The 6,160-nt window shown below is 39.7% G+C and overlaps 1 pseudogene; it reads left to right on the plus strand.

Annotated features, from left to right (window-relative positions):
* The first annotated feature begins 2,442 nt into the window (after positions 1-2,442).
* Positions 2,443-2,541, plus strand: LOC145637658 (small nucleolar RNA R71; annotated as a pseudogene).
* Positions 2,542-6,160: the final 3,619 nt, after the last annotated feature.

Genomic DNA, 6,160 nt, shown 5'->3' on the forward strand with positions numbered 1-6,160 from the left:
TTTCTTTGTCGTTCGATATAAGGAAGGGCGCCTTCCTCAAGTGTTATATGGTGTTGGAACAAGGCGGGGCTTATACCTTTAAGATCATCAATTGTGTACCCCAAAGCACCTTGGTGCTTTCTCAAAACACCACATAACGCTTGATCTTGGCTCATGCTCAAGGATGCACTAACTATCACGGGATAAGTGGAATGAGGGCCCAAGAAATCATTCCTAAGGTGTGATGGTAGAGGTTTGAGCTCTACCATAGGCACACCATTACCTTCCTTTGATGTGGCCGCTTGCAAAGCTTCTTGGCATGAGATTTTCAAGCACATTTGCTCATCCACTTCTTCCATGCTTCCATTAAGCAATTCTTCATAGAATGCCACTTCCTTGCATGGTGTACCTACTTTGTCCTTGTTCAACAAAACATTCTCAAGAGCATCGTTAGAGGTGAGCAAGTGCTCATGCATGGAAGACACAACATGATCAAGTGAATCAATCATTATGCAATTTTCTAGAGAAGAAGATGGATATTTCATGATTTCATTCAAATCAAATTCAATGACCTCATCTCCTACGTTAAGGGAAATCTTTGCACTCCTCACATCAATCATAGCACCCGAGGTAGCAAGAAAGGGTCTACCTAAAATGATTGGAATGGTAGCATCTTCATCCATTTCAAGCACAATAAAATCCACCGGGAACACAAACTTCCCAACCCTCAATGGAACATCTTCTACCTTACCTTTTGGAAACTTGATTAACCTATCGGCTAATTGCAAGGTAATGTTAGAAGGTAAGAGTTCCCCTAGTTCAAGCCTTTGATAAACCGAATATGGAATTATGTTAACACTAGCTCCCAAGTCACATAAGGCATTATTAATTTTCATCTTGTTAATGGCACAAGGGATGGAGAAGTTTCCGGGGTCTTTCAATTTGGGTGGCATTTTGTTCATGATGATAGCACTACAATTTTCGGTCAAATTGATAGTTGCCACAACCTCACAAGTCCTTTTCCCACTCAAAATGTCCTTGAGGAATTTGGCATAATTTGGCATTTGGTTGATCACATCGGTAAAAGGTAGAGAAAGATGAAGTTGTTTTAGCATATCAATAAATCTCCCAAATTGCTCATCCAATTTGTGTCTCATGAATTTTTGTGGGTAAGGGAGCTTGGGTTTCACAATTTCTTTCTCCGCTCTCACCTCTCTAGGTGTCTCAACCACAACCTCATCCAATGATGCCCTATCCCTCTCATTCTCAACCAAGGCTATCTTAGGAATCTCCTTATCCTCACCCTTCCTAGGCAATCTCTCCTCAAGAACTTTACCACTCCTAGTAACAATAGAATTCACGTGTTTCTTGGGATCAAGACCTTGGGAAGGTAAAGAAGAAGGGCTTGCATGATCTTTCAAAGCATTAGCAAGTTGAGAAATTTGATTTTCAAGCATTTTATTGTGGGTCATCATTTCATTGAACTTCTTATCACTAACGGCCATGTATGTGTTCAACAACTTGGTTTGATTCTCAATTATTTCTTCCAAATTGGTCCTAGGTGAAGAAGGTTGGGAATAGGAATTTTCTCCTTGAGTCCTTGGAACAAATCCGGGTGGGGGACCTCTTTGAGCATTATTTTGAAAATTGCCCTTCCCTTGATTGTTCCAAGTACCCCTATTTTGATTTTGTCCATAACCTTGATTATGGTTACCACCACCTTGATTATGGTTACCACTACCTTGGTTGTGATTTCCATAACCTTGGTTTTGATTACCATAATTTTGGCTTTGATTTTTGCCACTATAACCTTGATTATTATAGCTACCACGAAAACCTTGGTTCCCTTGGTTTCTATAACCACCACCTTGATTATAGTTGTCGAAATTGCCTTGGTTTTGGTAATTCCTATTCCATTGACCTCTTTGATTATCAAACCTTTGAGCATTATTATTTGACACATAATTCACATGCTCACTCTCATTGTTATCAAACTCATCAACACATTCATTAGGACAATTACTAGAGTCATGATCATACGATCCACATGCATCACAAAACAAACAACCCATAGGCATATTATGTGAAGAGGGAGGGGGTTGAGAGTTAGAAGGAGTACCTCTCCCCTTAAATTGGGAGGGAAGATTCGAAGCTTGGGATGAAGTAGAAGTGCTCTCCAACTTGGCTTTGATTGCGGTCATCTCCTTTCCCAAGTTTGTCATTTGGGAGGAAAGGTTGTTGATCGCATTTAGATGGTCTACCGAGTACAAAGAAGATTGCTTGCTTGAAGAGTCTCTCTCCCCATCTTGCCAATCTCTATAGTACGTCACCACGTCCTCAATGATGTCCACCACTTCTTCTTCGGTCTTGTTCATGATAGGACCCCCGGCCCCCCCATCAAGGCATGACTTGCCTTGGGGACTTAAACCGCCACAGAAGATTTGGACCACTTGGTATGTTGGGATTCCGTGGTGAGGGCACTCCCTTTGATACTCTTTGTATCTCTCCCATGCTTCGTAAAGACTTTCATTTGGCCTTTGCTTGAACCCTTGAATCAAGGCTCTTGCCTCCGCCGTCTTCTTTTGAGGGTAAAAACGGGACAAGAAGGCCTTTGTAACATAATCCCATGTTCTCAAGGAATTGGGCTTCACCTCTTTATCTAGCCACTCTAAGGATCTTCCTATGAGAGGAAGGGGAACAACTTGAGGCGTATGAACTCTTGAGAAACTTCGTTGACTTTGATGGTGTTGCAATATTTTTCAAATTCTTTAAGATGGTTCAACGGGCTCTCATTCTTAGCCCCACTATATTGCCTCCTCTCAATTAAGGTGATCATGGCCGGCCGAATCTCGAAATCATTTGCCGGTGTTGTAGGCGGAGCTATGCCGCTCTCAAACCTATAAGCACCGGGTATTCCTAGCTCCTTCAAGGCCACTCTCGGATTTTCTTCCATGCCTTGCTCTTCTTCAATCTCTTCTTCACTTGAAGAACTATACCCCAAGGAGAATCGATTAGCTATTCTTCTTCTTGAGAGAGTCCTCTAAATTTCCGGGTCAAAAGGCACAATGGATCGATCACGAGCTCTATGCATGCAAAACTTCAAAGAAAATATTAGTAGCACGGCTACAAGTGTAGCCTAAAGAAACAAAATCTTTTTGTATTTTTTTTTTCAATTAAAATGAAGTAGACTCAACAACAAAAGCTAAGCACCAATAGCATTCCCCGGCAACGGAAAACTAGGTCGTTATCTAATCTTTGATGAGTGTCATTTATCACTATACTATAAATGACACTAGTATTTATCGTTATAGCTATAAATGACACTATATTTATTGTTATAGCGTCATTTATTTACCACTATACTATAAATGACACTATTGCCGGGAATACTTACCACTATACTACAACGACCTATTATTTATCGTTATAGTGTCATTTACCTAGAAAACTAGGTCGTTATCCATAAATGACGAGGGGAAAACTAGGTCGTTATTTAATCTTCCCTCAGTCAAACTAAATTTATAAACACTTAACAAACCTAAATACGAGTATAGAGGCAAGTCAAGGGTCGAACCCAAAGGAACGGTAATGTTCAAGCACTTTCAATTATGCGCCTAAGCTAGGTCGAAGACGAAGGTAAGAGAGAATACTAACAACTAACAAAACAAGTAACCAAGGAAATAAAACACTAGGAACGGGGATCAACAAGTAATCATGTCAATTGCAACAACTTGGGAAGAGCATGCCAATCAAAGGTTGTGAGGACTAAATGATAAGAGCAATCAATAGGAATCAAAGAACTATCTCCTAATTGTTAAGCTAGGGTTCACTATGAATAACAAACTAAGAGAATCACAATCAAAACCAATTGATAATTGCAATTCCTAAATCAATTGTTCATGTCATTATCAATTACAATGCAATCTAGCATAATTCTCAAGGCCAAATTGAATTACACACATGCAAACCTTCACTAATCACTTTAATCTCAACAATTAATCAACACAATTCCAAAATTAATCACAATTAATCAATCATACAAGTTTCACCCAATTCCTAGCCAACAACTACTCAAACAACATCATCAAATCAACTATCAACTATAGAGAACAAGAATCAACAAAATATCAAGAACAATTACTCTAATCAAACATCAAATATCAAAATCAAACCAAACAAACATCAAAATAAACAAAGCAATTGAATGAGATAGAGTTTAGAAATCCTCATTGATAATTAAGAAGATCTCCAACACAATTGTCACACTTGCATCTTCAATCTCTCAATCACCATTGAAATTCCTCACTTTCTCTCTCTAAAACTACTCCTAATCTAGCCTAATCTAGAGAGAGAAGCTCTCAACCTAAGAGAGAGAAAACTATTCTAAAACTAAAGAATTACATGAATAAAGAATAAAGGAAACAAAAAACTATAAAAACAAAAGGAGAAAAGAAGCTTAAAATCGTAAAAGACCCAGAAACCCGCGCCCGCGGAGAAATCGGCCGCGCCCGCGGAGGGGAACGGACACCCCGATAGCCGCGCCCGCGGCCCAATCTCGCGCCTGCGGGGCCAAGGCCCGCGCCCTAGGGAAGCCCTCGGGACAACCGCGGGTGCTTACTGCCCAAATACGGCAGTTTTGGAGCCGCAGCAACCCGCGCCCGCGGGTAATGTAGCCCGCGCCCGCGGCAGTTTTCCAGGGCCAACTTCAGAAGGCTGTAACTTCCGATCTAAGAATCGTATGAAGGTGTGCAACCTATCATTGGAAAGCTCTTCACGTCTAGTTTCCAACCCAACTTGAATCACCCTAATCCAATCTGTAGAACTTGAGATATGACTAAAACAATGCACAAAGGTCCTATTTGATACTTTGCAATCCTTCGTTTTCCTTTGTTTCAAACTCAAATTCAATTCCGAAAAGTGCATATTGATCCTAGTGGGTGCTATTTTCAATTCCCATGCATATAGCCCGCGACGTACCTACAAAACAAGACAAAGAAACGGAGAAGCAAGAGAAATAGCCGAGAAATGAATAAAATGATAAGAAAGCCATTAAAAGCATGCATTTCTCTAAACTAACACAAAAACACGCGAATCGAGAATTATTCTCTAAAAACACGACATAAACGACTACAAAGGAGCATAGAAATATAAAGAAAACATAGTCTAAAGGTGCCATAAATGGCAAGGATCAAATTCCCCCAAGCTAAACTTTTGCTCGTCCTCGAGCAAAACAAAATCCAACCCAAGGGAAAAATGATGACATTATTCAAGCAAAGAAAGAAACGAGAAAACTAGAGAAGATGGGAATATACACTAACTCACTTTCGTAGGAATCACGGTCAATTTTAGCAACTAAAGACAAGCCATTTAAACCCCTAGATCGCCCTAGAGGACGAGTGATGCTCTCGTAAGGGTATCCTAAGAGTTTACCCATAACTCTCATAATAATACAAACAAGGCAAAGCATGAAAAAGAAAACAAAATACAAGAAAAGCAAACAAATGTTCATGAAAGGACTTTTGCAAATGTACAAGCACAATGAATGCAAATCTTTCTAAACAAGTAAGGGAGTGCACTCTATAAGATACCTAAGGTTGATTGAAACATAAAAATGCTAAGCATAGGAACTAGTTATCACACTCCACTTTCATCCCAAACGGTCTTACCGCGTTCCCCCTACTAATCTCATATCTCCCCATAGTGAGCATCTCATAGATTCCGCGAAGGAACCGGAAAAAGATCAAATTTTTGTGCTACTCGACATCTTGACTTCGCATCCCCTTTCCTTAGGCAATGACCAATGATTCCCTCCCCCGAATAGTGACTCAACTTTCTAGGTCGAAAGGTCTTTCCCCAAGGTTGTAACATAAGGCATAAAGGGTGAAGGTAGGCTAAAATTTAAAATTTGGAGGTTTTCCTAAAAAGTGAAGCAAAAGGGTGATCAATCCTTAACAACACGATCAAGAAATCACCAAGCAAAAGCAACACCCCCAAGATTATTTGAAGCTATACTCACAAGAAATATATACAAAAAGCGTAAACGCTTCTCCCCCAAGCTCAAATGAAGCATTGTCCTCAATGCTTCGAAGGAGAAAAGAATACATCAAAATATTTTTGAATTTTCACTATTTTAAAATTTTTTTTCTTTTTTTTTTTTTTACTTAAACTTGCAATGTCCTCG

This window comes from Chenopodium album, chromosome 6 (genome assembly GCF_948465745.1).
Source record: "Chenopodium album chromosome 6, dcCheAlbu1.1, whole genome shotgun sequence".
In the NCBI taxonomy this organism is placed as follows: domain Eukaryota; kingdom Viridiplantae; phylum Streptophyta; class Magnoliopsida; order Caryophyllales; family Amaranthaceae; genus Chenopodium; species Chenopodium album.